An 11,436-nucleotide genomic window follows, 5' to 3' on the forward strand; every position below is an offset into this window, starting at 1 on the left:
ATCGGAGCCCGTATCTATTCTAAAGACGCAAGTCCGGCCATTAACTCGGCCGCGAAAACAAAAATCACTTAACCCGCTACTTATCCTACTTAATTTCGCAGGGCCTTTGCACCTCTGAGCCAAACATGCCCCGCTGAGCTCGGCTATTCCGAGTTTCCCTTCTCTTCCGTAGTTATAGAAGGGCACTCCGACCGAAAGTGCCCTTTGGCACCGCACTGCCAGCACTCCTTTTCCTCACGAATCTCGTCCTGAAACCCGAATTCTTCTTAAAATTTGCAGAACTCTTTTCATCTTTCTCATTCCCCGCCGATTTAATTTCGTTCCCAGCTCTGCCTTTTCCGAGATTTCTACTTTCAAATTTCCGCGAAAAACTATTCGCTTGGATGACTTTTATTGCCATGGCCCTCTCTATGGCGGCTCTCAAGAAAGTTAATCCCTCTAACTGAAGAGTTCGTTTTACAAAACCGTCAGAAAGCGCCGCAACGAACTGGGCGCACGCAATCTTATCCCGCACCTCGGCCGAGCATTCCGAATAGGCTAAACGCGCTAAACGTTCTAAATCCGCTCCCAAAATGGGCAGATCTTCTCCGGGTTTTTGTCTCCGATTAGTGAACTGGGTGTAAAACGTTTGAGACATATGCGCTTCGCCAAAACGCAACTCTAACCTAGCCTCTAATTCAGAATAGCGAAGGCTCTCGAATTCGGTTACCCCATCCAATACGGCACGCGCTTTCCCTCTTAAGCTCGAGGCTAAAGCCACGGTTCTCGAAGATTCCTCCCAGCCATTCGCTTGCGCAATTAAATTGAACTGTGCTAAATTTTCGCGCAGAGGAACACTCCCGTCGAACGTGTCGGGCTTTAATTTATAACCGAGCGACGTCTCACTCGAACCTCCACACGCGGTGCGCCCAGCACACGAGCCCTCGCCCGTGCCCATCACACGCAGCGGCTCGACCGAATTTCCGCACGCGGCGCGCCCCGCACACGCGCCTATCTCACGCGTCGCCTTATTCGAAATTTCGCCGCGAGAAACATTATTGGAGGGACTTAGCTGATGTACGGCGAGTTGCTCCTGAAGACGTGCCACCGCAGCGTCGCGTTCCTTCAGGCGAGCCTCCAACTCGCTGCGGAAAAGCTGTTGTTCCTGCTGCTCCAGCCGCCGCTCCTGGCGCAGCTTTTGAAGCTCCAAGTAGACAGCTTCAAAAGCGCCCGCCTCTGCCTCCGTCGCCCCCGCATCCTGCGGATGGGTCGCGCCCGCCTCCGTTGTTGCCGACGCCGCGGCCTGCGAACGGGTCCTCGGCGGGGTGTGCGTGGTCGTCATCCTGTTCGGGATACTGCGTTCGTCGCCTCGTATCCCGAACGAGCCCTCAAAATGTTACGCTTGTCGAGTAAGCTCGCCGCCGTAACACTATCGCGCACTCCACACTCGCGCACGTATTTCGCGGAACTCGCAAAATTAAAGAGAACTCAAAAGAACTTAAGAAATGCGTTTATTCCAAGCTCGTAAAACAGAACGCGTGCGGATTCCATAAATCCGCCAGACAGAAAATCAATAAATCCATTAACAAACTCCCGTTGTCAAGGAGCGCGCTTCACAGCTTTCCGCGACTTCTCTACTCAGCACGGGCGTAACAATATGTTAGCCTACAAATGAGTAAATTCAATTTTCTCAGGTTCCTCGACCACCATCATTTATTATAATACCCGATAAATCTAATTTACTTAAATCGCTAAATTGCAATGTTCCTGGTGGTATAGATAAATATATCGTATTATTTTGTGACTAATCGAAATGTAGGCAAACGCGTACAACCATCTCAGAAATTAAAGTACTTTAAGTACATAATGATCAATTTCAATTTTATGTCAAATTTTAAATCCAATCTTATTCAATATATATTTTAATGTATTTTTTAATTTCTTGTTATCGCTAAGTATTTAGAAAATAAAATAAAAACTGTAGAAAAAATGACAATGGTATTTTGTTACATAAATGTTCAACTTTGATAATATCAGAAAAAAAAATTTTACACATACATATATTTTTTCTGTAATATTTTTTTTACATAAACATTTGTCAGGTGAATAATTAAGTATAACACATAAACATTAATGAAAAAAACGAAAAAAACGCGACAAATGTTTATGTAAAAAAAATATATGTATGTGTAAAATTTTTTATTTATACAACAACCGTACGGCAGGGGTGTCAGATTTAAGCCGAAAGTCACTCGAGAGTCGGCTGGTAGGAGACACGAACAAAAGAAACAGCAGGTATTTGTGCTCGCAACTATGTGTGTTCTCTTGCGTGTGTGTGTTCCCCACCAACCGACTCTCAAGTGAATCCCGGCTTAAGGCCCAGTTTCACAAGTGTCGGTTAACTTTTGATCTTAAATTAACTCACTCTTTGTCTCTTTTTAAGGGGGATGTTAGGAGACGAAGAGTGAGTTAATCTAAGATTAGAAGTTAACCGACACTTGTGAAATTGAGCCTAAATCTGACATCCCTAACGTGTCCTTTTGTTGCTGGAAATAAAGGATTACCTTTGCAGATAAATAAAAACGTTGGCTCTAAGAGGCTGCAGCCAAGAAGACTAGAGACCAGGAGACCGAACTCCAGTGGTGGGGGTGAGTCAAAATGTGGTCCGGCGCTGTTCGCAGTATGGTCGCCGGCCAATTCATGAACTACGCTACGTGCTGGATAAGTTCGAATCTTTACGTCGTTTGTTCTCTAGTCTTCTTGTTTGTTGCAAACCGTTTAAAACAAAGTGAAATCATGTCTAAAGTGTGTTGCATTGTGAATTGTGAGAGTAAATGTCCCAATTTGGATTCGAATAAAAGGACGCTATTTGGATTTCCGAAGGTAAGTGTATTTGATTGAAATAAAAATGAATAACAATCATTTTCTCAAGAACATACAATCAGTTTGATTTTTTCACTTTTCAGGATTCTCATGAAAATCAAATCTGGATAGATAAGATTTCTCCGTTTTTGAGTAAGGGAAACGCTACTCGAAAATATTTACGTATTTGCGATAAACATTTCAAGGACAACGATGTTGAGCGGACTTTTCGAACTGTCTTGAAAGATGGAACAATAAACGAAATACCACGTGAAAAATTTAAATTGAATCAAGGTAGTGTACCATGTATTTTCGATGTACATCAAGATAATTTTGAAGAAGAGTCCATGGATGCAGGAGACGAAAGTTTATGTGTAAGTTGAAAATCGTTATAAATTATGCTTTGAAAATATATTCCCGTTCATTGGATGTCAAGAACATAAGGGAGCGTTGACAAAACGGGTGATTCATTATTATACATTAAGCAGAGCACATATTCTCAGTAAAACTTACAATAAAATATATGATGAGAAGAAAGTGGAGATGCAAAAACATCGAAAACAATCGAAACTTGGTGGAAAATCTGCAAAAAAATAAAAACAAGTGTTCGATAAAAAAAAGACTGAATAAAAGTTATGTTATTAAAGTTATAATATATATTTAAAGTTATGTAAAAATATAAGGAGATAAATATAAAGGAAAAACCATAATTTTATTTAAAAAAAATTACATTGCATTTTACACATCCAATATCAATAAACATTTTTATGTACAATTTAGCTGTTCCGAGGAAGCTATTATCAATTTCATTACAAAAATTTATATGCTTTGAAAAACCAAGAGTTACACATCCAATATCAATAAACATTTTTATGTACAATTTAGCTGTTCCGAGGAAGCTATTATCAATTTCATTACAAAAATTTATATGCTTTGAAAAATCAAGAGTTTATCAATACAATTCAAACTTTCAACAATATCTCTCACTGATTCTGGCTCAGGTATTAGCCACTTTATATGGTTTTGTTTAAAATATATCTCTCCGTTCATGTTCGAATCAATGATCATATTTAATTTTATAGTATAATCATTTTCTGCTTTAGCAAATATTATGCGGTGATCTTGCACAACAAATCCCCAACTTTCATGTGGCAACTGAATGAGTTTTGCATTCTTTCGTAGATATTGAAATAGACAATTTTTGCATGTCTTTGCAATCCTGTAGTCGCCGTGTATTTCGCAACCTGCTTTTACGAATCTTTCCTCAATTTCTTCTCGATATTCGCCCATGGTTGCATCAATTACTTTTCCAGACTCAGTGCCCTATGCAAAAAAATTCAATTGATTATATTTCACAACACAGAATATCGTATTTTTTTTATCACTTGTTTTATCCAAAAAAAGTTTCCTATGTGAACTTCGTCGTTCCTAAGTATCATATATTATTTATTAAAACTTACGACATCAAAATTAAATTCAGTGTTTACATCTGCCAAGATGCCAAGCTGATGTTCTTGGTTATGTTGCACGAAGCTCTTGCACCATCTTGCACCGGAAATCCAGCACGCCGTAGTTCATGAATTGGCCGGCGACCATACTGCGAACAGCGCCGGACCACATTTTGACTCACCCCCACCACTGAAATTTTAAGGAGTTCGGTCTCCTGGTCTCTAGTCTTCTTGGCTGCAGCACAACTCGGGATCCAAAAGAGAATAATATTTGCAGTGAAGTAATATAATTTACTTCAGTCTTTATGTATGATAACTGCAATAAGTAGAAAAATATACACAATAAGTATTATTTTTTTATAACGTTTATACATATATAATTTTGTTAGAAATAAAGGATCATTATCTTGTAGTAATGGAACGTTAAGTCGAAGACATGCATAGACCTCGGGCACACAAACGGCTTGGACCGCGCGGTTTCGCCGCGCGGTAGACCCGAGACCGTGCACATAAGCGATTTAGACCGCGCGGTAGACCACACATGAGTGTTTTCGACCGCGCGGTTCCGCCGCGACAGACCGTGCACACGAGTGGCTTATCCCGCGCGGTCGAAACCGCTCGTGTGCACGGTCTGTCGCGGCGGAACCGCTCTGTGTGCACGACCTACCGTGCTACGGAATGCCCGAGCCCTAACACGGGATCCGAGGGAGAATTAATTATGTTTGCAGTATTCGCCGTAAACCATAACCTATACTTCAGTCTTCATATACAATTCTTGCAATAAGTAGAAAAATGTAATTAAAACTTGTCACGACTTTTTACCCGTTCGGGCGCAAAGCCGGGTCAAAAGGGAGTTGCGGGAGAGTAGGATGTTAGGCCTCTCCGACGAATCTCTCGCACGAACCGAATTTCTAACGCGAACGTGAGTGTTGGGCGCCAGACGCGGTATCCCGCGTCCACTAACGCGAAAATCACAAAATTATCGAGACGTTTATCGTAGTTAAACGGCGTGCGAGAAATCGACCAGCTCGGCGTAGTACTCAGGGACGAAGGTGATATAGGGCGGCGCGAATGGTGATGACGACACAAAAATTACGAATTCAACCAATTAATAATAGAAGAGAGTAACATTTATTGTAAAGACAAATAATTGGCTCACGAGATGGCTCTAACAAATTACAGGAGCGAGTTATTCATTACCGACAAAGTGAAATAATATAGACGTGAGTAATCGTGAGCGTGAAATAATAATCCGAAAGCATGGGTAGACAGAAGGATAATAATTCGAATAACAGGTCCAAACATACTTGACCGCGAACACTAACAATTAACTCCATAAATTTCGAAGGATCGCGAGTGTACAAAATTCTGTCGCCAAGGTAAAGTCTCCTCGAAATACGAGGCGCAATATATTAAGCTCGAACGCGACAGATGACGCGAAATACTTAAGTTTTATCGCGCCGAGGAAATCATCAGCGCGAGAAGAATATCGTACTCAATCTAACGAATCTTTACGGGACATACGCCCTACGCAAAAGAGCACTTAATTCAACGCGAAAGAAAGAATATCTTCCGATGAGAATAGCGCTAAACCAGCGCGATACTACACAACGCGATAAGGTCTGGACTGACTTACAAACTAACGTAATGTAAAACTAAATCTAAGCAGGGAGAAATATTTACACGGGGTAGCGCGAACATGACCGCGTCTAACGTGAGTACACGAAATTACGTGAACGGCGTAATGCCAAAGATCATTCTCGACGAATAGGTACGGGCACGAGAGTCACGCGGGGCGTACCGTCGAAGTTTATCACCGAATACGTGATCGCGACTAGAGATACCGCGAGAATATTCGCGAATTACCGAGTCAAAATATCTATCACGATCTCCAGGGTTTTTACGCAACGAGTGCCGATTCCTGGCCACGAGACCATCCCGAAGCCCTTCGCTCTCGCTCTCGATCGCAGACGCACAATTACGGGATCTCAATTACGCGGGTACTTTAGGCGAGAGCGTGGCCCGGAGGGCGGTGTCGTGGCTTACATTACTACCGTCTATTACGAGGCAACCTCACCGGTAAGATGCTTCCTCGGTCGGGGCTGTCCTCTCCGCCGTCACCAAAAACCGTCGCGAGAAAATCAGGCACCACGTGCGCAGCAGAATTAGGCCGGGAAGCGCTCGAGAGAAAAGCGTGTCGTCGGTCCCGAGGGTAGCTCACGAATGATCGCGGAAGTGCGCTCGACAGAGGCGTCGATCTAACGCCCCCAGCGGGACATGCGCGACCATTCCGCGCGATAAGCGGACCAATTGGCGATGAGCTCGCAAGCTCGCGAGGGAGTCGCTAGCAGGGTTATCGACCGTGGATTCGGCGGGGCGTTTGAACGTGCCCTACGCGCTCGCGGGGTCCTTCCAGGTTTCCCCGTTGTAGTAGGCAAGGCGATGACTCCCGCGGTGTCCTCTGGCTCGACTCGGGGGCGGTGGCCATCCACCCCCAGAGTCCGTCTGGCCTCGGAGGACTGCAGACAGGCCCGGCGCCGGGCCCCTGCGATGCACAGGTTCGCCTGCCGTTGCTGGCGCGCAGCGCGCGCGTCTCACGTCGTCCCTCGCTTAGTAGCGGTCCTCGTAACTCGGGCTCCTCGCCCTCGACATCTCGCTTTCGGTCCTTGTGATTCCGTTTATCATCCGGCTCTCCTGGTACTCCTCGTCATCTTCAGTGTGGCGTTGGAACTCCAACTCGACGGGGTGAGGCGCCACGCAATATCGCAAGAGAAAAAAAAACAATAATGAATATTTGAATCGCAACTTTAATACGCCCCTGGAGATCGAAGGTTGATTCGTGAGCCGTCCTCGGGCGCGCAATCCGCGCCTTGTGACGGCGGCGGAGCGCTGCCACGCCGCGGCGAAACCGCAACGTCACAAACTATATACACGAGTATTACTTTTTCTTTATGACGTTACATATTTTCAATGTTTTCAAGAAATTTTGTTGTTAGAAATAAAGGATTACCTTTGATGAATATGGCTCAAAGACGCTGCATGACACGGAATCCGAGAGGAAATGACCGCCGCCGGCAAACCGCGGAAAATCATACGTTTATGGCGCATATACATATTGTTTGGGACCGTATCTCATGACAATCATGAAAACTCACATACTGATGGTCGCATCATCATTACAAAAATTAAAATTTCTTTCCTTTTCTTATCGATTGTTCTCGATTGTGTAATATTGTTATTATTTACAATTTAATTAATAAATATCTATATATATAAGTCACGTCTGTCTGTACGCGAACTAGGGTAGACCAGGGACAAAAGTAACAGGGTACAGTTGTAACATCGTGAATATTTCTTAAACTATAAGGTTCGTGTGTGGGACCGCGAGGCGAGATCCGCTAGATAGAGTGGAATTTGTTCCTTGGTTCATTGCCGCCCTCGCGGAACGTGCACGTGTGCAGGAGAAGAAGTTACTTTTTTCCTTCCTGAAGTAATTTTTCTTACGTGCATAAAATCTGAAATATTTTTCTTTCTTTATGCCGAAGGTATAAGGTTTTACCTTTTTATGTTTTAGTGATTATCTATGTTGATGATTTGCATAATACGATTGACTTTCATCCAGATATTTATGTAAAAAATTTACTTCGAATCATAAAATATCATTAGGGGACAATTGTAACATCAATGCCTGGGGACAGTTGTAGCGTTACAATTGTCCCTGTTGCTAGGGGACAACGTCAACTTAACCTAACCCTTTAAATATATATGATTATAAATAGTCTTTCAGTTGAGAAAACAGTATTATTTGTTTTTATTTGTTATAATGTAAAAATACTGATATTGTCATGTAACAAATTATTTTATCATTAAAGTTACATTTCTTATAGAAAATTCGTAAGATTGATTAATTAAACCTACAAATAACCATTATTTTGTTTATAGATGATGTGGTACAATCGTTCCCCTCTGCTGTTACAATTGTCCCGGGGGTTGGGACGGTTGTAACAGTATTCCTCATATTCTTTAAACAATAATAAATTTTTTCCTAGTTACATTACTGAATTCAGCACAAGAAAATTTTGTAGTCAAATAAATTATACATTTAAAGGTACAGGTCTTTTTTACGTAGATATTATATTTTAACTGTTATAAAATCTTAAACTCAAAATGTTACTTTTGTCCCCGGTCTACCCTACTCATTCGTTAGTGGACCGAATTTTTACCAAAAGTATATGAAACAGGGGTAGAATTTCCCGGGGATGAAAATGTCGCGGCCAATTTTTTGCTACCGATTTTCTGGAAACCGATTTTTCTAATTTTTCGGGAAATAATTGACCGAATTGAAAATAATTATATATGAAATAGGGGTTGAATTTTCCGGGGAGTGCTATAAAATGTATAATTTTTCGTTACCGATCTTTTTGGAAGCCGGTTACAAAATTTTTTCAATTTTTCGGAAATTAATTGACCGAATCGCAAAGAATTGTATATGAAGTAGGGGTAGAATTTCCCGGGAATTGCATTAAGTGTATAATTTTTCGTTACCGATCTTTTTGGAAACCGGTTCCAAAATTTTTCAAATTTTTCTGGATATAATTGACCGAATCTCAAAGAATTGTATATGCTGACACACACATACACGCGCGCACACATATAATTTATTCATTAAGCCTAAATTTTGCTAAAATCACTCTTTATAGGTGATATAAGAAGGTTTGTTCGCGTCGCATGCCCCAACATGCTCTTCTCACTCCAATGCGCTCCAATACGTTCGCGTCACCTGAACCAAGATGGCGACTAGATGTTCGCGTCACGTTAGAGCATACTCCAAGGAGCAATTAGGAGCACGCTTTATTTAGCAATACGTTCGCGTCACCTGAACCAAGATGTCGACTAAATGTTCGCGTCACGTTAGAGTATACTCCAAGGAGCAATTAGGAGCACGCTCTATTTGCCTCACCTTCGAAGGTGGTGCAATTGAGGCTATGCGCGCATCACGCGCATGCGTGTGAAGTGTGTAAACAGTAGCCATTGCTCAAGTCAGTCGGGTCTAGAGTCCAGAGAATATTTCAAAATTAACAATCATGGAGACTTCTTTTAAAGGTAAGAATTTCATATGATGCTGATTACTTAAATACAATACTTTAGTTATATTTTTACTTAATTGACTAATAAAATAAATTCTAAAAGATAGATTAAATGATTTTATTCTAAGGTAATTTAAATTGCATGAATATTGTACTATATATTAATATTGTTTTATTTTTTAGCTGTGAAACCTAAACTGGTGTCAATAAAGTTATTCAAGCCTCCCCAGACTTCTGTTGCAACTACTACAACAGACTCGACACAGTTCCTAACCACAACTGCGCCTCTGGATTCTGTACTGAATAAAACAAATTCTTCTACAATTCAGCCTCAAACTATATTCCATGAGAGTCCTTCTGTTACTGTTCCTGTAACAAGCTCTATGCAGTACACACCTACAATTGTGTCTTCACTGGACTCTTCACTTTTGGATGCTTTACCAAATAAAGCAGGTCCTTCTAGAATTCAGCCTCAGATTAAAATCCATGAGAGTCCTTCTGTTACGGTTCCTGCAACAAGCTCTATGCAGCACACGCCTACAATTGTATCTTCATTGGACTCTTCAATTCAAGACTCAAATCAAGGCTCAGATAATGAAAAAGAGAATACTTCTGGTGTCAATAATGATGGCTATTTTATTTGGGACCATAGAACCTAATGTTGTTTTTCACAGAGTATGAACAGCATGAAAAAAAATTCCAGAAAAGAAAATATCAAAGTAAAGAGGCCATGTTTCAAGCGATAGCAGAATCTTTCCAGGAAAGAGGTTATGTGAATGATACTAAAAATCACATGAAAAATAAATTTAAATTGTTGAAGAAGAAATGGGATAAACATATTGAACGGACCATGGGAAAAAAACAGTTCTGGGAAAGGCACTAAACCTCTTCCATATGAAGAGTAAGTTCTATCTTGTATTTTCTGTATGTAACTATAAATGTAATATTTTTGAATTAAACATTTATAATTAACAGTTCAGTCAGTTTGCTTTATATTTTTATTTTGTTATTCTCACAATATTCTGTTTTTATTAAGTATTTAGTATTATATTTAGTAGTTAATGAGTAATAGGTAATAGAATACATATGTATCTTTGCAGTGAAATGATAAAATTATTTGGAAAAAGTCACAGTGGAGTGCCACCTTTTGTAGCTGGCCACAATGAAATGGTTTCTCAGGAAGACGTTTTGCAAAGGGTGGTCAATCAACATTTGTCTCAGTGAGTAATCATCTCCTTAAGATGTTTTTTAATTTATTTCTAGATATATAATTTAAAATGTTTTCTATTACAGGAATGAAAATGAAGAACAATCTTCTATCGCACTAAACTCACCACCTTCGACACCATCTGCAGTTAACAGTGAATCTCTATCAGTAGCAGGTAGCAGCAGATCGTCCATAACGGATAGCAGTTGCTCATCTTTAATAAATACAAAAGCAAAAGTACGAGATGGCAAATTGGCGCTTACTCTACAATCAGTTAAGGAATCCATCTGTGCTGTGCTACAAAGAGAAAGTGATGCCAAACAAGAAATACGTACAAAATATCTGGCGGAGCTAAAAAAATGTAATGAATTACAAACAGAACAATTACAATTGCAAAAAGAGCGAAATAGCATCTTAGAAAGGCAACTTAAGATACTAGAGAGAATAGAAAATAAAAAATACTCAACACAAAAATTATCAGACGAAGAAGATTAATAAGATATAATAAGACTGAAGGTTCATCAAATTATATACATGAGACATTCATAAAGTTTGTTTCTTTGTCTACTCCCAGATAGCACAGTGGCATCAAGTGACGTAATAGTGCAGTCAAAGTGGCGGATTGTTGTCGTAAGAGACGTCACTTTGACGGCATTACAACGTTATTTGACGCACTGTGCTATCTGGGCTTAAAAGTGAAAAAGTAGTAAAACTGTGCACATTTATTAACCTTTTCATATGAATTCTGCGAAGTTACACAATTTTTACTGACAAGATCTGTAAGGGTATAATAGTTGTAAAAATAGACACATTGTCTTTTATATATATATATATATATACACCTTTTAATTTA

The 11,436-nt window shown here is 40.5% G+C and overlaps 1 protein-coding gene, 1 long non-coding RNA gene and 1 pseudogene across 3 annotated transcripts in view; 1 reads left to right on the forward strand and 2 right to left on the reverse strand.

Moving 5' to 3' along the window:
* Window positions 1–11,436, reverse strand: part of LOC139809579 (uncharacterized) — a 67,489-nt gene that overhangs the window by 9,497 nt on the left and 46,556 nt on the right. The gene's annotated exons all lie outside the window — the stretch shown is intronic.
* Window positions 2,848–4,528, reverse strand: LOC139810163 (uncharacterized). Of its 2 annotated transcripts, XR_011731241.1 has the most exons (3): window positions 4,302–4,526; window positions 3,572–4,164; window positions 2,848–3,424 (listed from the first exon to the last, which is right to left on the reverse strand). It is a non-coding gene; the product is annotated as an uncharacterized lncRNA (long non-coding RNA). The 2 variants fall into 2 exon arrangements; XR_011731240.1 differs by lacking the exon at window positions 2,848–3,424 and having other exon boundaries at window positions 3,535–4,164; window positions 4,302–4,528.
* Window positions 9,636–11,162, forward strand: LOC139810418 (uncharacterized; annotated as a pseudogene).

Source organism: Temnothorax longispinosus, chromosome 3, assembly GCF_030848805.1.
Source record: "Temnothorax longispinosus isolate EJ_2023e chromosome 3, Tlon_JGU_v1, whole genome shotgun sequence".
NCBI lineage: Eukaryota > Metazoa > Arthropoda > Insecta > Hymenoptera > Formicidae > Temnothorax > Temnothorax longispinosus.